The following is a 24,377-nucleotide window of genomic DNA, read 5'->3' as shown; positions in this document are numbered from 1 at the left end:
GGACACCGCGCGCTGAAGCGCCCGTGCGCCGGGAACGCCGCTGACAGATGCTGCGCGTCCTGGCGCAGATGGAGACGGATGTGGCGCGCTGCTGATTGTTCCGCCCGTGCTGGGCGCGCCCCGGGGGTCGCCAGCTAACTCGGTTAGTCAGGCCGAGCGGAGGCTGGAGGCAAGCGTCTCACAGCGGCGGAGGGTGAAGTCGCGTGTCAGGTGGAGCTGAAGACAGAACCGGACGCCGCTGGGAGACGAGCCAGTACAGCACAGCGGAGCTTGTTATCGGCTCGAACGGCGCCACTCAAAAACAGAGCGGACAATACGCGGCAATTAGTGTTATTCTCCCCCGAGACATTGTCGGCCTCAGCCTTGTTTCATCACGAAGTAGTTAACTCAAATGATTAATTGGTGCATGCAATATGCATGTCACAACGTTAGCACAAAGATGGTGCCAAGCTTTTGTTTGGCGATGACGCAGTTCGAGCTCTGGGCGCTACCAGCATGCGAGCGCCAGCTCAACACTGTCAGACCATGAAGCAACGGCAACGGCAGATCACCGAGTAGCTCTCGCCAGGTCATCATCAGGTCATCATCATCAGTAGCTCTCATGATGATAATTGCAATATCATGGGCAGCTCTATCACCAGGTGGAATCAGCATCAGGACTGTGGCCGTTATCAGGTGACCCTGTGTTTGGGCTTGCCTCACCAACATACCCATTATTATCATCATCATCTGTTCATCATCAGGTGACATTTTCATAGGGACTGCAGCATTATCAGTGGCATCATCAGGCTGGTTCGTCGCCAGGACTGTCCCATAAATGTAAATGTGTGATGAGATCATCATCAGATTGTCAGGTTGTCATGACAGCATCGGCTTCAGTGGCCTCTTCAGATTATCACCAAGTGACTTCGTTTCAAGATTGCATCACCATCCAAGTCGAAGACTGCATCACCGGCATATCACACATAACGTGATCCCATCATCAGGATTGTCACGTCATCAGAAATGCCTCGACACAAAACCACCTTCGGGCGGCCTTATCATCATAACTGTTTCATCCTCAGAGGTACCTCATCACAAGGCCACCTTCGGACGGCCTCATCATATCGGCTATCCCATCGTCAGACGTGCCCCATCATCAGGTACGGACAGGCCCAACAGGGCGTCATCCCACCCCACATCTCTGATCTCCCAGCCTGGCCTGATTACGTGCCGCCCGGGCACACTCAGCATCAGGAGGTTGGGGGGCGCCCCCCCCCCCCCTCTGCAGCAGACCGCTGATTGTCCGTCCGTGCCCTCGGGGCACCCACAAAAACCCTGCACAAGAAGCCCAGGTCAACGAACCGAGGCAGCGGCCGACCCACCAAAAAACTAATTGGTTTTCCGTCAAAAATCTTGCCGTGCTGATCGCTGGTATATAATGAGGGCTGGAAGAAGAACAGATATACGGACGTCTGTCAGGAGCAGGAACACGTGCAGGAACAGAGGCATGGGTAAAGACAAGGGCAGGGACAGGGACAGGGACAGGGAAAGGGAAAAGGAAAAGGAAAAGGACAGGGACAGGGACAGGGACAGGGACAGGGAAAGGGACAGGGAAAGGGACAGGAAAGGGACAGGGACAGGGACAGGGACAGAGACGGGGACAGGGACAGGGACAGAGACAGGGACAGGGACAGGGACATTTACAGGGCTAAGACCACCCGCGTTATGACGCTGTTATGACCCCAGATGTAACGGGTTGAAGGAACACAAGCGATGAGTCATTCCTCGCATTGTAATTTCATTTACTTGGCTATTGCGCCCAGGAGCGTGCATAAGCTTCTGCTTACCACGCGCACTGACTTCAAAGCCAGAACAGACCATCGTCTGCGATGCACACTGGCTGCTGGTTAGCTTAGCAGAACTGTGTCACGGACGATGTGCTTAAGGCTGGCTTTAAAATCAGTGTATTGTAAGTGTTGGTTTATGCTTGTCCCTTGAGATCACTAACCAAACAAAACGTAAGCACGAGTCTAAACTTGAAGCAAACGGACCTCTTCACAAGTTGAGCTTAAGCAAAGCAAGACAAGGGTAAGACAAATAAGTTGTTTCAATTGCTCGGAGCCAACAGTTCAGTGCTCGGAAGCTGGCTTCTCCATCTTCTGGCCGTATAGACTCTGACAGACCCGACTGAATGACGCACCTGGTCCCAAGCACTACACAAACATGTCCGACTTCGCTGCAGTGAACGGGAGGAGAGTCACACCTCAATATGATTGGAATGTGAACACCTCAGTATGATTGGAATGTGATGCAACTTCCAGGACCCCATCGACAGACGTTCAGCCCTTGCATTACCGCGAACACAAGCTTGACAGTCACTTACCAGCCAGCGAAATTCTCGGACCGCTTGTTGGGTTGCTGGTTCCCATTAATATGTGGCTTTAAACAGCTGTAAGACAGGCTGCAGACGGATTTACCGACCGACGTGTAAAAATGGTCTCTTGGCTGGCGAAGGTAGCCGGCCTTTGCTATCTTTGCTTCCAGAAACCATAGTTTTTCGACCACACTTAGCGGTTAGCCTGTTTTTGCTGGTCGCTCGCCAAATGTGCTGTGAGTGTTTCGAGGTGGCTGTGAAATAACACAAATCCTCACTGTTTTGCTGAGGCCGTAGCAAATAGCACCAGGGGATAAGTGCCAGCAATGCTTGTCTCATTACGGCCAGCATTAAATGCCACGAAACACGCAGAAACATTCGAAGGATGCTTAAGGGTTCGCGCGACGACGGATACCGCCTCCACCAATAGCCGGCTGGGTCAGCTGATGACGTCACATGACCTGTGACCGGACTGTGAGCTTGGCCGGCTCCGATTTTTGGACGGGCGTCATGGACACGACGGCAAAATGCGGACAACCCTGAAAGCTTGCCACGAAGAGATCGTGCTCACCCTGGCAAGAGGAGGACTCGTATGTCACTGGCATAGCTTACAGCGTTGCCCCAGCCTGTCTGAGTACGTGCATTAACCCGTGACATTTTTAGTAACCGCGTCAGCGGAGAAACAACGCGGCCCAGCCACGACTGGAGCCACGGTAAAAACCGCAGCAAAACTGCCAGTGCTCTCAGACCAGGCACCAGCGCATCGCAGTTGGCATGCTTTAACTGCTTCTGCGCCCGCCGGCTGCCAAATGTGACGTCACTGGATTCATCTGGCAGCGACGCCGGTCTGGACAAACAGTTGTACGCCGTTGTCGCACTCAGCCGTGTCGTTCCCACCTCATCGCGGACAACAGCCGTCAGCTGGCGGGAGATATGTGGGCGGAGCGGGCTGGCGACGAGGCGAAGCTGGCGCGTCACGGGTGTCGACGCGCCAGACTCGCGCGACGCCAAACGCCGCTGCAAGCGGGATTTCTCCGGTTTTCCAGGCTTTCCAGCTTTCTCGTTTTTTTTCTCTGGTTCGTATTGTCAGGTTTCCACAAGAAAATTTTAAAATTTGCACTTATATTTCCAGCTGATACAGCCATGGCTGAATGCCATGAGGAATCCAGCCACAATCATTTTCCAATCTAATTATATTACACCTGCTGCGCAGGAGAAACGAACCGGGCGCTGGATGCCCCGCGCTCAGGATAAAGGTCTTGTTGCGCTTATGTGACGTTGCGTTTTACTTACGTTGCGTTTTTTTCCAGTGTGTGCCGCACGCTATTTCTCGTTGCACGCTTCCAAAGCAGTTTGCCGCGGTCTACGCGTTCGTCATTCCGGCCGACGCAGAAATAGATAGCGCCCGACGTAACATGTGGAGCGCGATTGATGACGCACAAGATTTATGAAAAATTGATATTAACGACGCGTGAGCTAATGATTTCGGCGTCCATTTCTCAGGGGATCGTAGGAGGGACTGGAGCAAGATGGAGCCAGATTAGCAGCTCAAATAGCGTAGCGAGCTGTAACAGGCAGAGCTGATTGACGACGCTCGCTAACAGCACGATCAGCCAGTGATATCTGTGTCCGTCGACACCTTGTAACGTGACCAGGCGGGTCGTCGATCCTCCAGGTGCAGAGGCGCGCCCAGTAGCGGCCGAGGGCGGGTGTCTGCAGAGGCGCGACCAGGGGACACGGGATATCACGAATGGAAACAAAAATGGAAGAACGTTGCGTCTGGAACCACGTACTGAGCAGGGGCTAACTGCAGCTGAACCAAGGACCTTAGACCTGACACCTCATAGTTTCAGGCCACAGACACAGGATGGGAGGTGGGTCACTTCCGCTGAGCCGACATGTGTTCTCTCGTGACAGATGTCCATGTCCTCTCGTGACAGCTGCGTCACAGATACGCGTGACCGGCCGTGCGTGACGAGTGCGGACTGCCGTGTCGACAGGGTGCTTGTCGAAGGGTGCCGTCAGCGCTCACCACGCGCTGCGAGATCAGGAAACAGGAGCTGACATCCCCGCCGAGAATGGGAGCCGCGGCGGCACAGCCACCCGCCATTGTGCCACTCCGGAATGAAGAATGGAATGAAAAGGAATGGGGCCGGCACCGATCGCCACCGTCTCTGCTGCGCCATATGCAGGGGTCTCGTCAGTCCAAGACCAACTGATTCATGTATATATATATATATATATATATATATATATATATATATATATTACCTTTCTAATGAATTCCCGCGACCAACCCTTCAATTAGCCCGGACAGAGGACACATCACAGTCGGCATGGCATAGTGGCCCGGTGCGGGGCAGCGGAAGGCAGTAGGACGCTGTCTCCAACGGGACTCAACCGTCTGAGAAGCCGTCTCCAGCGAGGCTCGGCCGTTTCAGACGCTGTCTCCAGCGAGGCTCAGCCCTCTCAGACGTTGTCTCCAGCTAGGCTCAGTCCTCTCAGACGCTGTCTCCAGCGAGGCTCGGCCGTCTCAGACGCTGTCACCAACGAGGCTCAGCTCTCTCAGACGTCGTCTCCAGCGAAACTCAGTCCTCTCAGGCGCTGTCTCCAACGAGGCTCGGCCGTCTCAGACGCTGCCACCAGCGAGAATCAGCCGTATGAGACGCTGCCGCCAACGAGATTCAGTCGTCTCAGACGCTGTCTCCAGCGAAGCTCGGCCGTCTCAGACGTTGTCTCCAGCGAGGCTCAGTCCTCTCAGACGTTGTCTCCAGCGTGACTCAGCTCTCTCCGACGTTGTCTCCATCGAGGCTCAGTCCTCTCAGACGTTGTCTCCAGCGAGGCTCAGTCCTCTCAGACGCTGTCTCCAGCGAGGCCCAGTCCTCTCAGAGGCTCAGTCCTCTCAGACGCTGTCTCCGGCGAGGCTCAGTCTTCTCAAACGTTGTCTCCAGCGGAGCCCACCCGTCTGAGCTGCGAAGCCCGTACGCCGCCGCCTGGCGGCTCTTAATCAGCGAGACGTCCTCTGTGGCCGTCGCGCGGGGCAACACATAATCTGCAGGAAATGCAACGTCTTTCTGATGCCTCCCGCCAGCCATGTGAAGCTGATGGTATGGGTGGCCATGATGATAAGATAGTCCTTTGTTCAAGCGCGATGACTGATTGCTCGAGGTCCGTATGCACTCTTTTCCGGTAGGGCGTGTGGTTTTGATAACTAATATCATTGCTTCTTGACCCGTACTAGCCCATATGATACGAACACATACCGATTCAAACTCGTGCTAGCATAACTATCTTCCAAAACGCACTTTTGAATGGTGATTGATTATTTAATTTGAAGGCACGTCCAACGTGCAACTAAACTACTGCCAAAAAAGTAAATCGAGACCAATTCGGCCAGATCAGTGGCATGGCAGGTGAACCTTCTGACTGGAGATCCGAGGAACCTGGAGGAGCATACAAAAACAAAACAAAACAAAACAACGGGTGGCTGAATGTATGGTCCTTCCAGGCCTCTTGGTCCATCTCCTGTTAAAACACACAACGACCGCACCCCAGCCAGACCAGGTCCCAAGGGCGAGGGAATTTGAGGGGCGGAGTGACTGTGCCGCCAGCCTTGGACAAATTTAGCACTGGCGCTTTGGCGTTGGAGGTAAATACGAATCCAAAAGCGTTCCTGCTTCGCTCTTCGAGCTTCGCGTACACGTGCCACGATACCACGTTCCAGAACCAGGCAGTTCTTATAAAGAGAGAGAGAGAGGGTTTTCAGAGACCCCAGGAGCGGGAGAGAGAGGGAGAGAGTGGAAGAGCACCATCAGCTCCTAGCGGAGGGGCCAGATCCCCCGGCGGCCAAGGTTAATGGCGGCACGGCGGCGGCCAGACTGGCGCGGCCGCGGCGAAATTAGAGCAGAGCGGCAAAAACGCCGCAGTCATCGAGAGGTGGCGGCAAAAACGGCGCGGGCCGCGCCGCCGCCGACGGATGGAAGGCATTGTTGTCGGAGCCGACGTTCTCCGTTCTCGACTGGCGCGCGGAGTCGAAGCACACTGGTGCCGACACCTGCGTCACAGACGCGAGGTTTTGCAGCACGGAGAGCGCCCGTGGAAACAGTGTCACGCGGTCATCCATTGGTGGACGCAGTGTTCTCGGAAAGCATGGCATTGGATGTGGTAAGGTCGTATATTGCGATGCAGAAGAATGGGGGAACTCGGATAAGTGACAGGTCGGAAAAAGGTACTGAATCAGTGGAGCCAACTGCCAAGCAGGTGCGATGTTAATGGTTCGTTCTTGGCATCTACTCTAAACCGACATAATTTGCTACGGAGCTGGAGCATCGTCGCATAGGCAGCTGGCATCTTGCCGGGCAGTCTATGCAGGGCATGATTTGCCACCTGTTCTCCGCAGTTGGTGGCCGTCGTGGACTGTCCCTGAGCGCAAGCAGATACCAAACACTCACCAACTAATCAAACTTGCGGGTGGAAGCACCAGTTCCCTCGCTCTCCCCTTTTTCAGTTCCTGACTCCGCCCATGGAGGACCGAGTCAGCGGCAGGGGCGCGCCAAGGGTGAGCCGCGAGCGGGGGCCAATAAACGCCCGCCCTCTGCCCGGCCGACGCCCGTAAACTCCCTGCCCAGATACGTATCAGCTGCCCACGCGGCCGGCTGATGGAGTGCCGGCACACTCCGGGCCGGGCGGCACTCCGTCAGGGGACCACCGGGGCAGCGCCGGCCGGTGGGAGGGCACAGGGTCCCACCCAGGGGATCCCGCCAGTCACGCGTGAAGGTCGGCTCCCGGAGCGTGAGGGCATGCGATGGTCAGACCTGGGAGCGTGACGGCATGCGATGCTCAGACTGTGATCTGTTGTTGTACGCGGGGAATAGCTCGGAGCGCAGGCCTCGAAGGCCGCCTCACCGACCGGTGGATGTAGACCTCAGGCTTCACAGCCACAAGCCTCACAGCATCGCTCAAGGGTCAAGGATTTTACAAATGTCAGCAGGTCAGGCCGTGCACATGGCACGATCAAAAAACCCTAAATCGCTATCATCACCAACAACATGTAAGCTTTTGTTCTAGTGTATGCCATGAAAATACAAACCCAGGAATTCGCCTGAGCTTGCAAGTGTGCTCAAAGAAGCGTGAGATATTCATTGTTTAAACGGGACTCACCGGTAACGTGTGGGAAATTGGCTGCCGAGAAATGGGCCTTTGTTGAAAGCATGTGACGCATCAGGGGGTTAGATCACACGTCCGGCGGCGTACCTAGCACTCCCTCCCAAAGGTCAGTGAAGCGCTGCACGGCGCTTCACGGCGCTAGTAACGCAGCGAATCACACTCACTGCTGAAAAATACGCGACTGGCAAGAGTCGAACCCGGTACACCAGGATAACGAACTCCGTTGTTTACTGGTGTTTTCGGGCGCGTCGACTGCGATGGTCACTTTGCGTCTAGAATAATGGGCTCAATGTAACCTCTCAGCGCTCTTCCACACCCTGAGATCAGCACCCTCTCATCCGTCCCGTCCCGCAACAAGCGCGTGGACAGCGGGCGTCCATGCGTTCTGCACACTTTCCGGAAGCAATCCCTTCACATTCCTTTCCGCAGCATATCAGAGTGGTGACCTCAGTGGTCCCCATGGTGACCTCAGGGGTCCCCATGGTGACCTCAGGGGTCCCATGGTAACCTCAGACTAAAAGCAGGGTTTGGCACTGAACGGCTCCAAGAACAATATTTATGACACAAGTTAATTCCTGCACCACCGAACATAAGCGTCCTCACTGCGGGAATCGAAGCATAAGAATTGGCGGCATGGCGAAATTACATTTCCGTAGGAAATTGGCAAGCGGTATGTGAAAATGGCATATCAACGTTAACGTCGCCCAAACGCGGAGTGCTTTCGCCAAATGCGATGTCCAATGCATCTGCTGCATGGTATAGGGAACGGCGCCGACAATGTTGACTTTAACCATCCAGATCACAGAGTGATCCCCGCAACTCGTTGGCTCACATCCTACTTCAATTGTCCCCTTACACTCTGCCACGATCACTAACCAATGGGCCGTGGGGCCGTTTAAACGATACACAGGATCACTGAAGCGGTGAATATCAGCGTCCCTGGCGGCACGTGCGTTCCGACAACCAGCCTCGGGACGAATCGAGCAGTTCCCGACCCTTCCCTGGAAGCAGGTCGGACATTCGCTCCACCTTACCGCCGGCGGCTGATCCCCGCCCAGCCGCCTGCCGACCCCTGCAATACAGGGCATGCTGTGCCGCAGCGCTCCTGTGCCGCGTTCGGAGAGCTGTCCCCAGTCTGACGGACAGGCGGCCGGTACCGGCCGCTGCCGGCACGAGCAAAAACGCACAGCGCCGCGCCCCACAGCAGCTCATAATACGGGCTTCGGCTGATAATAAAGCCGTCAGGCGGCGGCTAATGGCCGGGCCCGCGGCTATTGGCAGGGGCGGTGCCAGGTGGCGATTACGGGGAGGGCGATGAAAATGTCGAGAAAAAGAGTAACATCAAAGACACGCCGACAGTTGAGGGTAGGGCAACGATTTCCGACCGGACCGCAGAGAGTATTTGAAACCCTTCGAACCTGGCGGATGCAGAGGGCTAGGCAACAAGTGAGCAGCGGAACGAAAGCTTGAACGAAAAAATTGGCACGAGTGGGATAAAGAAAGGCATTATAAAATGGCATCACCCGGCAGGTTCACTTCAAACATAACCCAGCCTCTCGCCACAAACATGACCAATCAGATAAAATAAGCTTGCGGTGGAGAACAATTCACACGCTAACGTATGGTCACAGCGCGGAAGCTTAACTAAGCGCCCACCAGAAAGGTTCGGACTTCCTGAACGACGGCAGCCATCCGCACCACAGAACTCCGCAGTGGAGACGACCGCGCGAGACGATCTTCGGCCCCGTCGCATCTGTCTCCTGCTCCCGCCTGGTGCCGCCCGCTGCCGCCCGGCACCGTCGGCCCGCTCCCCCTGACCCCCCGGGGCGGCTTTCAGCCCCCCGCCGCGTGTTTCAATGGGCCGGGAGGGGCGGCGAGCGCTGTGGGCGGGCCGCCAGACTACACACGGGAGTCGGGCCTGACGCGCGCCGCCGCCGCCGCCGCTGTGCGGAGGCGGGTCCCGAGCTGCCGTTCAGGTATGACCTGAACCCTACACACGCGCGGCCGCCAGGGTCAGGACTCGCCCGGGGGCATTGTCAGTACTATCGCTGAGGACGGCGGCTAACCACCGGCAGGCAGTCGCCGTGGTATGACTATGACGCGACGCTGTGGTATGACTTACTATGGCTTCCGACCATGAGTCGAGAGGTACTACCTCTGGGAAGGGGCAGGGCTGCTGCTTGGAAGGGGACCCGATGACAGAGGCAGCGCTGCAATACTGCGCCCCGGGGCACTGATTCCGGTGATCCGCCAGAGCCAGCGATCCGTCCCCATCTCAGAAGCCTGCTCCCCTGGGGCAATCATCCTACCCTTCCGATGCCGCATGCTTCGCAGACGCATGATTGATTACGTTAGCTCGGGCTGTGACAGGCAATGTCTGTTGGCGAAAAGTGAAAGTACAGTTGTCCTGACCGTGGAATGGTAGCCTACACCATTGACCGTTGAAGACAGACCGCTGACATGGAGAACGTCTCGTAGCCACACGCTAACACGCGCGTGTGCAGGACAACTATGGTCGCAAACCATCCCCGGCGACCACCACCACACAGCCAGCAAGGTGCCCCAACAGCCATCCAACAGTCACCGGCGGTCCCCCAACGGTCCCCAAAAGTCACTGGCGTTCCCCCAACGACCCCCAACAATCACCGACTCCGCCACAAGCCAACAAACGTCCCCAACAGCCACCAACAGTCACCGGCGGTCCCCCAACGGTCCCCAAAAGTCACTGGCATTCCCCCAACGACCCCCAAACAATCACGACTCCGCCACAAGCCAACAAACGTCCCCCAACAGCCACCCAACAGTCACCGGCGGTCCCCCAACGGTCCCCAACAGTCACCGGCTCCGCCACAACCCCAGGAATGTCCCCCGGTCCCTCGCTTGTGCTGACCAGACTCCGTGGCGACCGACACAATTTGCAACCGCGCTAAAACGGCGCCAAACTCGGAACGCTGGGTGACAAGTCCGGCGACACGTGCGCCGTGGGCGGCGGCACCGCCGCTGACCCGCCTGAACGGGCCGGCAATTTGCATACTAAACGGCCGCCCAGTTCTGCCAGTTCCCGCTCTGGAGCGACCTGAGCGATGAGGCTGAGCTCTGCGCGCGGCCGGCGACCCGGGCAGGCGTTTTGGCGCGCCGGGACCTGGACTCACCGCGGTGCGTAACCATAGGCGCGAAGAGCAGGTGAGGGATGGGGAGCCTTGTTTAGAAGCGTTATCCTCGGTGGGTGTGGTGGTGAATGAGCTCTCTTTTTGATCGAATTCGGTCACGGTAATAAGCTTGGTGAGCTGAACAAATTGATGATGTTCTACGTTGATCCAAAGTTGATGATGTTCGAAGTTGTTCCGAAGTTGATGATGTTTTAAGCTGTTCCGAAGTTGATGATGTTTTAAGTTGTTCCTGTTTCCCCGTGAACAGTCCGCATAATCCTGTTCTCATTTTGCGCCGATCCTTTACGTGTTTCGTCGCTCTGGTGATGCCGTTGACACCTTCTTCATGATTATGAGGTTTATCATGTGGTGCGGACGCCGGCGTTGCATGGCAGAAGAATGGACTGAAACATTTTCCCATTCCTCCTCACCTCAGCTGGTGATGACGCCCTACGCCGCTCGATACTGGCATAAGCATATTCAAGACCAAGCGAGCGTGGCACTTCGTTTAAGAGCCTGCGCCGCATGCAATGAACAAACAGAACTGTGTCTACAATCTGACGTTACCACGACAACCACACCACAAACTGGTCAAAGGTAGCGTTTCCTACTGATAGCTGCACTTGATCAGATATCAAAGGCTAGCAAAAAACGAAGAAGAGTCTACAAAGTACGACCGCAAACACCCTCAGCCAGGGCACAGACAACGCCGTTTGCCCGCAGGCCTCACGCCGGGTCCCCTTCCCGCCCCGGTGACGCGTGGTCGAGAGCAGTCTGAGCACCGCCACGACTCCAGCCAAACCTCGCGCGGCATGGTGTTTGTTCAGGGACACATTTCGTACATCGCCCGGCATGGGCCTCCCAGCGCGGTCGTGAATGCGTCTGAAGTCTGGCGCGAACGCAGCGTCGCTCGAGCGTCAAGTATTGATTGGCGTCCCATGGCCTTTTTGCGGCGGGTCTCGGTCCGTGCGGATGGTATTGTTCTGTGGCCGCGCATGATTTGTTCGGCTCCGAAAGAATGAATTATATTGTCATGCCTTATCGCTGACGATCCAGCTACGAAGGAATTCATCACAGAGGAATGCAGGCCGACGGAGTACAGCGTTGCCTAAAATCCGGACAAGAATCGAGGCGAGATAACGATGGCAAGTCGGTTATCAATAACTTCTTCGCCGTCTTGTCTGGATGGCAGGAATGTAAGTCGTGAAATTCAAGAAGACTCATGTTATGAAGCATGCCGACCACAAAGTCTGGCAGTTCATAACAAAGCACGACAAACACGTTAGCGACCTTTGATCACGGGAAAACCTATACCAGCACGCTAAGAATGTCAACACACAAACATTCAGAGCAGAATGCTCGAACCACAGCCGTGCTAGCACCACCCACAACAGCTACCGACTTCACACACCCGCAGCACACCCGTGAGAGGCACGCCAGCGACGGTGGGCGGCGCTGGAGACCTGCGAGCGGCGCTGGAGACCTGTGAGCGGCGCTGGAGACCTGCGAGCGGCGCAGGAAGCCCGTGGGCGGTGCTGGAAGCCTGGGGGCGGTTTGCAAGATGAGCTGACCGGCGCCGAGCGTCGTAAGCCGGTAACCGAAGCCGGGACAATGGCGAGCCGCGGCCCGGCGCGCCAACACCGCACATAAAACGGCCGGCCCCCTCCCGCCGGCGCCTCTAAAGCGGCCGGGCGGCGCGCCGTCGGCGCCGCGCCGCAGCGCTGCTGGTCTTACTGGGGCGCCGGGCGCAGGACCGGAGGATCACCGCGCTGTAGCGCTGCTGAGGCGCTGGGACGTCAGAACGCCAGGCTGCAGGGCCATCAGACATCAGACTGGAGAATTACCGGACCACGGGACAAGACAACAGGACAACAGGACCACGGGACTACGGGACCACCGGACAATCGGACCGGAGAACTACCGGACCACGGGACAACAGAAAACAGGACCACGGGACCACGGGACCGGCGGACAATCGGACCGGTGAACTACCAGCCCACGGAACAACAGGACGACAGGATCACGGGACCACTGGACCACGGGACGGTGCGACCAATGGATCGCGCGGACCAGTTGACAACGGGACCGACGGGCGGAAGGAACACGAGACTGCAGGAGCACCTCGCCATGACATTAAGCCAGAAGTGAGCCAGCAGACACTCGCCGACGCTATGCGATCACAGCATCTGAGATGTGGAGCCTCCTGATGGTGACATTGGCGGTACGGTCGCTGGGCTGATCGCAGGTTGCGACGGTTATTATAATGAACCGATTTGTACCTTCAGCTTTCAAGCCATAATGTTTCAATTTATGATTGGTGGTACACAACCCCATAAATCATACCCGATGGTGAAGCCGGAATCTGCGAAAGACCCCACAGTCTGATAAAGTCGTTTGGATGCTAGCAACACACATACACCGGTTTGAGAACCGCCGGCGCCACCGTGATGACACCGGTTTGAGAACCGCCGATGCCGTCGTGGCGGCAGGGGGTTGGAAGGTACTGAGGTCACCACAACCGTGCACCGGTGGTCGCTGCCAACGTCCACCGCTCGCGGCCACCGTCAGAGCACAACCGAACCACCGATCACCGCGACCACAGACCTCTGATCTCGTCCAGACCAGACGGATCGGTGACCGGTGTTCGGTGATGGGTGAGATCAGTAACCTTCAGCCCCATCAGTGATGGTCGCCGATCTCTCGAGAGATCCCGATCTCGAGAGCATGCTCGAGATCTCGATCAGCGATCTGCGGCCCTGTTATTGCCCCTGCTTTTGCAGCCCGCGGCTGGCGGCTGCGGCGGCGGACGTGTAATCAGTTACAGCACGTGCCCCGGCATTTAAAGCGCCACCCGATACAGCGCTGCGTCCGTAAGCTGACCAGAGCCCGCCGCCGGTGGAGAGTACACCGCCGCCCAGAGGCAGCCGCCGGTGGAGAGTACACCGCCGCCCAGAGGCAGCCGCCAGTGGAGAATACACCGCCGCCCAGAGGCAGCTGACCAGAGCCCGCCGCCAGTGGAGAGTACACCGCCGCCCAGAGGCAAGCGGCCAGTGGAGAATACACCGCCGCCAGAGCCCGCCGCCAGTGGAGAATACACCGCCGCCCAGAGCCCGCCGCGCAGTGGAGAGTACACCGCCGCCCAGAGCCCGCCGCCAGTGGAGAATACACCGCCGCCCAGAGGCAGCCGCCAGTGGAGAATACACCGCCGCCCAGAGGCAGCTGACCAGAGCCCGCCGCCAGTGGAGAGTACACCGCCGCCCAGAGCCCGCCGCCAGTGGAGAATACACCGCCGCCCAGAGGCAGCCGCCAGTGGAGAGTACACCGCCGCCCAGAGGCAGCTGACCAGAGCCCGCCGCCAGTGGAGAGTACACCGCCGCCCAGAGGCAGCGGCCAGTGGAGAATACACCGCCGCCCAGAGGCAGCCGCCAGTGGAGAATACACCGACGCCCAGAGGCAGCCGCCAGTGGAGAGTACACCGCCGCCCAGAGGCAGCTGACCAGAGCCCGCCGCCAGTGGAGAATACACCGCCGCCCAGAGGCAGCCGCCAGTAGAGAGCACACCGCCGCCCAGAGGCAGCCGCCAGTGGAGAGTACACCGCCGCCCAGAGGCAGCCGCCGGTGGAGAGTACACCGCCGCCCAGAGGCAGCCGCCGGTGGAGAGTACACCGCCGCCCAGAGGCAGCCGCCGGTGGAGAGTACACCGCCGCCCAGAGCCCGCCGCCAGTGGAGAGTACACCGCCGCCCAGAGGCAGCCGCCGGTGGAGAGTACACCGCCGCCCAGAGGCCGCCGCCAGTGGAGAGTACACCGCCGCCCAGAGGCAGCCGCCGTGGAGAGTACACCGCCGCCCCAGAGGCAGCCGCCAGGTGGAGAATACACCGCCGCCCAGAGGCAGCTGACCAGAGCCCGCCGCCAGTGGAGAGTACACCGCCGCTCAGAGGCAGCGGCCAGTGGAGAGTACACCGCCGCCCAGAGGCAGCTGACCAGAGCCCGCCGCCAGTGGAGAGTACACCGCCGCCCAGAGGCAGCCGCCGGTGGAGAGTACACCGCCGCCCAGAGGCAGCCGCCAGTGGAGAGTACACCGCCGCCCAGAGGCAGCTGACCAGAGCCCGCCGCCAGTGGAGAGTACACCGCCGCCCAGAGGCAGCCGCCGGTGGAGAGTACACCGCCGCCCAGAGGCAGCCGCCAGTGGAGAGTACACCGCCGCCCAGAGGCAGCTGACCAGAGCCCGCCGCCAGTGGAGAGTACACCGCCGCTCAGAGCCCGCCGCCAGTGGAGAGTACACCGCCGCTCAGAGCCCGCCGCCAGTGGAGAATACACCTCCGCCCAGAAGCAGCCGCCAGTGGAGAGTACACCGCCGCTCAGAGCCCGCCGCCAGTGGAGAATACACCGCCGCCCAGAGGCAGCCGCCAGTGGAGAGTACACCGCCGCCCAGAGGCAGCCGCCAGTGGAGAGTACACCGCCGCCCAGAGCCCGCCGCCAGTGGAGAATACACCTCCGCCCAGAAGCAGCCGCCGACTGCAGGGAGGACAACGCAGGGCGGCGTGCTGTGCCGGGGCGTCCACCTTCGTTTATGTCAGCTCTGACGCTTGCTGGCGTGGATGACCTGATGACAGCGGCTTCTGAGGCCTCCAAACCATCAGGCGTGTCCCGTCTCCGTACGGGTGCAGCGGGGAAAAGCTCCAGCAAAATATGAATCAGTTTGAAAACCGTATCTCCCGAACACATCAATTTCCATAAACAACAGACGAAAATTGCGTTTCACGTTTCCTTCTAAACGATCCTACCTCACCAGCCCCCCCCCCCCCCCTCCCCTCTACCCGTCCCCACTCCCGGCACGGCGCGGTAGCCAGCGTCACCGGTCGTAAACCGCCACCATCCCCGGAGCGTCCGCCCGCCGTGCAAGGCGCACCTGCACACCTCGCGCGCCTGCAACAGCGCCTCCTGCCGCGCGGCGGCGCTGCACGAGCGTCCGAACGCCGCCGCCGGCGCCGGCGGTGGCGGCGGCGGCAGCGACGGCCCGCGCCATGCCGGGTTGTCTGGGCGGCGGCGACGGCGGCGGCGGCGCTGACTGGTTCTGTCTGTCTGCGGCCGGCCGCTCCCTGCACCGACGGTGTGAAACGCTGCTCACAAACACTGCTCCGAGGGTGAGCAGAGGCGCCCGTTGAAAGCTCCGCAAACACGGCCGGGTACTTGGTATGCTGGCTAGGCCGCTGGGAGCGGCGGGGGGTGCGAGGAGGCAACAATGGGCTGAGTGGAGTCGTCTGTTTTCCGTTCAGAAGCCCTTTGGGCGACGGCGCGGATTGTGGTGCAATCGTTTTGTGCGGCCACTAACTGGGCCGGTCCGGGCTCTGGAATAGCAAGTAAAGGCAGCTGGCTGAAATAGGTCATCGGATAGTATGAGGCGTCCGATGCGATCTTGGGAATCAATCGTTCGCCATCAATCCTGATGGGCGTCCACAGAGAGCATTATAAGAAGCATTAAATAGCTCACAATGGTGCAGCGCTGTCACAGCATGTGGTTGAAGAACGTGGGCTGCATTATTAAGCCATTGGAGCGCGGTAGCGCTTGATCGCAGACAAAACTCATGCTTTTAAGACGTCGTTCTTTGAACCACGTACCTGTCATGCGAAGCAGTGGTGAGCAGCTTAGAGTAACTGCACACTATCGTCTTTAAATAAGTCAGTGAGGGCAACAGTGCTCTGGGGAAGCTAAGGGACTGAAACAGACTGTTCATCTGGAAAGATACTTGGCTATGCATGCTATTCTGTCCACGCTCTCTCAAGCTAATTAAACTGCCCATTGCCTTTCAGCGTTCGCAGGCTAATAACGCTCTCGATTGACTTGCAATATTCGCAAGCTAACAAAGCTCTCAGATCTGTGCATTACCTAACCTGCTCACTCGTGTCGACGCCATAGACATTGGCACACGACTTTTTGAAGTGCTGGCTTAACTAGACAACTAGGCTTAAAACTAGGTTTAGACTAGATAACTCGGCGTAAACCAGATAACCAGGTTAGATAGAAAACTTAAACCAGTTAACTAGGCTTAGACCAGATAACTAGGCTTACAACATAAACTTGCGGATGAGATGTTGGCGGAATCTTGACCCAAGCTAAACTTTTTAGCAAAAAACGCCATGGCTTGAGCTGGCTCGGACTAGCTTTAGGGCCCAAAGTTTTCGGCGTGTACCCAGACCGTGTTTCTTATAGAGTATATCAAAATAAATGCAGCTAAAATAGCACTTAGTTGCATACTTTTATAGATGTATTCTTAAGAAAAACTTACAAATTTTCGGCGATCACAAAGGTGATTGTAGAAGAGCCGGGTTGGTGCATTACATGCGTTTAATTGAGCCACATCAAACCAAGTTCCGTCACGATCTAGGGTTGTGAAGCACTCAGAAAAATACCTGGAAAATGCCTGGAAATGGGCTCTGATATGTGGCAAGGCAGCTTTTAAAGTGCCTCCATGGAAACACTACACTGGAAAGTGTCATCCAGCTAAAAAAAAAACAAAACAAAAACGAGAAAACGTAAGCCTCAATATTAACCACGACTGTGTTTTGTCCTTAAATAATTACGTTACGATACTGGTCCATGACCATCAATTATAAACATCTTCCGCGTCACCTTGGTAGAGTTCACCATTACTCCGGACCATGCAGTGGTCTTGACACAGAATTAATGTCGGCTCATGTTTCACCTGACCCGAATGGCTTATGTCGGCAACTCAAGCGATATCATCACAAAGCAAAGCAATACATTGCCATCAAGGTCCCCGTGGACGGAGCCAACCATGAATAACCTGGAGGCGACAGTGAACTACAACAGGGACGGTGACATCGTCTTGATGGTGACATCGTCTTGATGGTGACATCGTCTTGATGGTGACATCGTCTTGATGGTGACATCGTCTTGACGGTGACATCGTCTTGATGGTGACATCGTCTTGATGGTGGCATCGTCTTGATGGTGACATCGCCTTGATGGTGGCATCGTCTTGATGGTGACATCGTCTTGATGGTGACATCGTCTTGGCTGTGTGAAAACGCTTTGCGCCGTAACAGTGGTAGCCGAAAAGTACGAACTAGACACTTTTTGGCGTGCCATTCAACTAAAAGCAAAAATTGAGGTAAAAGCGACCTATAGTGAAACGTGAGTTGTTACGCCGTGATTACCGTCATGGAATAGCAGATTTTTCCATGTAGAGTAGGTGTAAGTTATACAGCGCCACATTCTCCCCATTTTGTACGAGCAATGACCTCTTGGCGCCACATGCCAATGCGTTACGACACCGAGAGAAGAGTAGTCAAACGAAACTCCTGGCTAATCTTTCCCCTGATACAATCTCTACCCCCTGATCCTCCCCTTGCCCCCGCCAGGGTCAGCCCCAGCCCGGCTCCGCCCGCCAGATCAGATAGCGTCGGAAGTGGGCAGGCGGCAGCGGCAGCGGCAGGCGGTAGCAGCAGCGGCGCGTGCGGCGGCGCGTGCGGCATGGTAATGCCGCTGCACGCGGCGCACCGCCACGCCCGGAGCCAGAGCCGGCCTAGCACGGCGCACCGAGCGGTGTCCAGAGCCGTAGCCGGCACAGCACGGCGGTCGGCGACGGCACAGCGAGACTGTAATTGAATCTGCGGTATCGGGAATTGAATCGCACTGTCTACGAGCGGCCTGCATACATCAACGGGGCTTCCACATCAGGCCGGGTCTGGAGCTCACTGCCGGCCTGCATACATCAATGGGTTTGGCACCGGCCGGCACTCAGCGTGGAGCGTGCGGTCGACAGAGGGCGCTGCTGGGCTGCCTCTCATCACGTCAACGGTCTGATGCTGGGAGGCCTTCGAGGCTCGGCGCCTGTGGTTTGGGGCGCGCTTTCTGCGCGTACGGCACAAGCTCTTCGGCCAAATGCGTCCAAAACAACGACGATCTTTTCCCACACTGTTCAGCCTGATTTGTACGGCGTGTTACGACAGGTGAGTCGTGTGGGGGAGGGAGGGGGAGGGGGCGGGGCGCTGTCTGTCCAGTGTCCAGCGTCCAGAGTCCCGCAGCGCAGTTTGTCAATCAGAGTGGTAACGACCCAGCTGACATTGGCCAGACGGCGCGCCACCTGAGCGGGACCAGACCGCCACCGGCCGCGTCCCTGACACCGCCAGCCCAGCAGCACTATCAGACCGCCACCGTTCGCGTCCCTGACACCGCCACCCCAGCAGCACTATCAGACCGCCACCGACCGCGGTCTCGACACCACCACCCCGGCAGCACCATTAGACCGCCACCGTTCGCGTCCCTGACACCGCCACCCCAGCAGCACTATCAGACCGCCACCGGCCGCGTCCCTGACACCGCCACCCCGGCAGCACTATCAGGCCGCCACCGTTCGCGTCCCTGACACCGCCACCCCAGCAGCACTATCAGACCGCCACCGTTCGCGTCCCTGACACCGCCAGCCCAGCAGCACCATCAGACCGCCACCATCCGCGTCCCTGACACCGGCACCCCAGCAGCACCATCAGGCCGCCACCGTTCCCGTCCCTGACACCGCCAGCCCAGCAGCACTATCAGACCGCCACCGACCGCGGTCTCGACGCCACCACCCCAGCGGCACTATCAGGCCGCCACCGTTCGTGTTCCTGACGCCGCCACCCCAGCAGCATTATCAGACCGCCACCGTTCGCGTTCCTGACACCGCCACCCCAGCAGCACTATCAGGCCGCCACCGTTCGCGTTCCTGACACCGCCACCCCAGCAGCACCATCAGACCGCCACCGGCCGCTTCCCTGACACCGCCACCCCAGCAGCGCTATCAGACCGCCAACGGCCGCGTCTCTGACACCGCCAGCCCAGCAGCACCATCAGACCGCCACCATCCGCGTCCCTGACACCGGCACCCCAGCAGCACCATCAGACCGCCACCGGCCGCGTCCCTGACACCGCCACCCCGGCAGCACTATCAGACCGCCACCATCCGCGTCCCTGACACCGCCATCCCAGCAGTTCTGTGGCTGGCTCGCCGGCTTCGTCTCCAGCAGCGTGACGGCGGCAGTCGGGTGGCAGCACGGTGCCGTGCCCACTCGGCTCCCACCAAACGCATCGTGGGTCTCGGACGAGGGACGGAAGGTGAACCTCGCGCGGCTGTGCACGATACACGCCCATCCCTCAGTAGAATGGCGTCGACGGGCCAGAGTGCTCCGCCCCAATACCACCGTTCCTCCGCCCCAATACCACTTACGCGACGCCACCAACGTCCCCACAACAAGCTATGTGTGACACAGTGTCTGATTACGATCCCTTCGACCCCCTTAGGATCCCTTACAACCCCTTCGTCACGTAAGGAGATCCTACATGCGACGAAACAAATCCCCGAACATAAACGCATTATTTCCGCATCCGGAAAACGCCACCGGGACCCCGCTAGATGATGGTCTGCTGGTCTGCTGACCCCGCTGGTCTGCTGGTCTGCTGACCCCGTTGGTCTGCTAGTCTGCTGACCCCGCTGGTCTGCTGCGAAGTGACGCTCCCAGCGGAGCCTTACACTGGACGGACTGCCCAGCGTGGTCGGGCCGGCTCGGGGGCCTCGGCTCGCCGCCGCCCGCCCGTGCCTCTCGCACGCCCGCACTGCCGCCGTACCGGGCCGTACCGGGCCGTACCGGGTCGTACCGGGCCGTACTGGCCGAGGAGGCCGCTATTTCAGCGGCCGCGTGCCGCGGCGCGCTCGAGCCAGTCAACCCACAACTCATCGCAGCCAGGCCGCCGCCCGCGGAAAGACAATCACCCATCGGTCATCGTATTCATAAATGTGCTGAGTCGGCCAGGCAAGCGAGGCGCCCGTGCCCCCGTATGGTTGCGTTGCATCACACAACGTGGCTATTGTCCGTGTTAGGTCGGCGGGGAATACGTCACGGGGTGCCAAGTGGCGGGGGGGGGACGGGGGGGGGGGGGGAGGGAGAGGGGGAGACGGAGAGACGAGACGCCGGGATTCTTAGCGTCTGGATTGCTTTAAAAAAGTTACTTTGGCGTCCATCAAAGACGACGTCAAAACATCAAAGTCACGTCGGGAGCGACGCCAAGAGCGTGACTACAAGAAGCCCGTCTGGATCCACTCAAGGAACGCGCCGGCTGGCGGCGAAGTGCCCCGCACCGCACACAGCCCTCTCCACTGTTGTGAGCGATGAAACAAACACGGAGTCCGATATCCATGAGGCGGGAGCTTGCGCCGGGTGGTGGCGTTTTGGTCCGTTGCGCAGCCGGACAGAGCGGCCGGCGCAGCCCCCCCCCCCCCCCCCCCCACCGGATCAACAGGAAACGCTGCCAATGGCGTGGTGCACATCCGGCCCATTGAGATACTGACACGCACGCGGCAAACCGCTCGCACTTTGTACCGATGCTCCCAAAGGCGTTGTCATGTCCAAGAGCATGGGAGGACCGAGTGTAATTTGGATTGTCATTTTCCTTGCGATGGCATATACCTTTTAGCTTATGTCAATTTTCCGCAAATATGTGGGAACCAGTGCCCCTCCCCAACGTCCTACACCTTGGCTATTCTGCTAGTTTCAACTGCACTTACGCAGAGATGCACCGCCCCCCCCCCCCCTCACTCCCCCCCCCCGCTGGACTTCGCCCCTGACCCCAGCCCAGTGCAGCTTTCATTCATTACGCCGCTATCAGCTGGCGCCCTCGGCCGAGAAGCATGAGTCTGGGCCACGGCCTCCGCCGACAGACATTCATGGTACAAGCGATAGCGACCCCGTTGAGCGCCGCCGGCGACGGCTCGTCCCGATAGGGCTGTGATTATCGCGACGATCACGGCACACCGCGGCCGAACTGGCGCCCGCTGCGGCCGGCAGCGGCGCGCCCAGGGTCAGCAGCGGGGGAGACGCTCCGGTGGGGGGTCGGAGCGCGCCTCGAGATCTCGTCAGAGGTGGCGCAGATGCGACGAGAGGCTGGGCGAGGAGAGGCTGGTGGATCGGGCCTGCCCCGGCTGCTTGCGGCTGGCTGGCTGACAACACTGACAGCGAACAGACAGGGTTCGCTCATGGACTCGGTGCGTCAGACATACGCAGATCAACGCCGACGTCGGAAAACGCTCAGGTCCCTGCGCACGTTCACAGCAGCAGGCTTGGGCAGAAATGACGTAGGTTGCAACAATCACCTCCGAGCACATCTCTAAAGCAAAACCGAGCAGAGCTCTAAAGTGGACCCAAGCAAAGCTATAAAGCGGGCCCGAGCTGAACGATAAAGCGGGCCCGAGCTGAGCTATACCGCGGACCCGAGCAGAGCTCTAAAGCGGACCCAAGCAGAGCTATAAAGCGGGGCCCCAGCTGAGCTATAAAGCGGGCTCGAGCTGATGCATAAAGCGGGCCCGAGCTGAGCTATAAAGCGGGCCCGAGCTGAGCTATAAAGCGGGCCCGAGCTGAACTATAAAGCGGGCCCGAGCTGAACTATAAAGCGGGCCCGAGCTGAGCTATAAGCGGGCCCGAGCAGAGCTCTAAAGCGTTCGTCGGTGACAGCCTCACCCGTCTGACCGTTTGGAGCCCCCCCCCTCCCCTCCCCTGACGAGGCCTCCACCTGGCGGCGCCCCTGCCTGCCTCCCAGCTCACCGGTGGCACCCCGTGAGGTTTCCTGAGCGCAGAGGCAGGCCACGCAATAGATCAGTCAGGGTAGCACCGACAAGCGGCCTAACTGATGGAACGATTCGACGCGTCACCGTGCTTGATGCAGGTGGCCAGCCGAGGCCGGGCCGCTCCATCCATCACTGCTCACGGGCTGAGAGTCATCGGAGCCTCCTCGCGGGAGGAGCCAGCTTTCACTAATCGCCGGCCGTAACAGATCGTAACTATTTCTGAATCGGCGACCGGTTCAGGTGGCATGTTCGGTGGATACCTGTCAAATGTAACATGCACACCTATGACTTCCTGGAATATACAAAAATGGCTGTTCTCCTGAACGCTGCATATCTTTCCCAATCACTCGGCAAGACAATGCTATTCTTCCGTGGCAAAGACGAGCATCACTAAAGCTCAAAACAGTGGTCACGTGACAGTCACGTCCCGCACTATCCGACGCCATCTCCGCCCTGAAAATAGCCCGCCCACAGTAACAGTCTCGGCGAACCTGACCCTCAGTCTATGTGGGCCCGACCTCCTGCGCACAAAACAGGTGTTAACCGGCTGTTGCCCTTGTACCCTACCTTTGCATCCTACCTTGTACCCGACATTGCAACCCTTTCCATTTGCACCCGAATATGATGTAATCCCAAACCGGTAAACGGCAGCTTGACCTCCTTCCCCGGAAACTGAGGTGAAGTGCAATCAGAAGAAGGCTCCTCCGGCTTTGAGAGAACGAAAGCTAGGGACTGAAAGGGGCTCACCGTATCTTGACTTGGATCAGGTTTCCACTTAATCGCATACCGTATCAAGGTACGTCTCGATATCGCGACAGGCCCCGAGTCACCTGGAGCGCGCGGCACAGCGGCCGGCACAGCGGCTGTGCACAGCTGTCCACCCGCCGCTGAGGGGCTCCTCCAGCGCTCACGGCACAGCGGCCGGCACAGCTGTCGACCCAACGCTGAGGGGCTTCTCCAGTGCCCACGGCACAGCGGCCGGCACAGCGGCTGTGCACAGCTGCCGACGCACCGCTGAGGAACTCCTCCAGCGCTCACGGCACAGCGGCCGGCACAGCGGCTGTGCACAGCTGCCGACCCACCGCTGAGGGGCTCTTCCAGCGTTCACGGCCTGAGGCAGCTGGCTAGTCGACTGTGATGTCCCTGCACACCCGACGGTGACGTCACAAGTGTAAACATTCCATGACAGACCTCGCCAACACCAATGCTTACGCCTGGCGTTATGGCAGAAGGAGCTCATGAAGATCAGACTATGACACTATGCAAAACGAAAAAGGCCGACACCAGTGCGCCTGTTTTGCGCTACGCGTTATGCCGTTCACGTTAAGGATAAAATAAACAGCCTAGAAGAAAAATAGTGGATATTTTGTGAACACCTACAGACAAACGTAAATCGTGTGAAATGGCGCCAAATGATCACTACATCGAAGCTGACCACGATTACAGTAACGGGCGCCCCGCCACGTGCCGTTCAAGGCTCAATGAATCATGACCTAGCAGTAACCGCAAACGGAACCCTTGAATTCCAGTGGCGGTGCCGCACTGCAGGCGGACCGGAAACTGGGGTCAGCACCGGCGTCCGATCGAACACGTGCGGGTCACGTCCCGCCGCCGGGTTACAACCGCACCCCCTTTTGATCTACGCGGGGGAGCGGTCATTATTGCTCGTTTGGGGAGGGGGAGCGTTTGATCTTGAACGTCAATGCTGACTGGGAGCAAGCTTGAATGCTTGGAGCCCTCCCACAATGGAGGGGACACAACTGCCTATTTTCCGCAATCTCATTAAGGTATTCACAAAAAAGTGAGCATCAGATGTATGTATGGTTAGAATTCTTCGTCGTTTTGGGCACCTGATCATTCCAATACCTGTTCCAAACTATCAACTCGATTACGAGTTGCTGGTTTGAATTACGAAGAAGTTGTTTGGACCCTTTCGAGTTTCTTCCTAAAAAGTTGTTAGAAGCCAAAAGCGTATCCAACAGTTTTCCAAAAATGTCTACGGTCCCATTACATCGCTGTGAAACTCCTCTCATGAAAGCCTATCCATGGCGCAGGTGACCTTAGTCTCCTCTCACTTAAACCCTA

The 24,377-nt window shown here is 58.3% G+C and overlaps 1 protein-coding gene across 1 annotated transcript in view; it reads right to left on the bottom strand.

The window, feature by feature from the left end:
• Window positions 1–24,377, bottom strand: part of LOC119094741 (collagen alpha chain CG42342) — a gene marked incomplete in the record, with an annotated part of 236,338 nt that overhangs the window by 30,489 nt on the left and 181,472 nt on the right.

This window comes from Pollicipes pollicipes, unplaced genomic scaffold (assembly GCF_011947565.3).
Source record: "Pollicipes pollicipes isolate AB1234 unplaced genomic scaffold, Ppol_2.1 Scaffold_1600;HRSCAF=1878_pilon_pilon_pilon, whole genome shotgun sequence".
Classification (NCBI taxonomy): Eukaryota; Metazoa; Arthropoda; class Thecostraca; order Pollicipedomorpha; family Pollicipedidae; genus Pollicipes; species Pollicipes pollicipes.
Note: the sequence above shows the minus strand (reverse complement) of the source record. Positions and strands in the feature narration are given on the sequence as shown.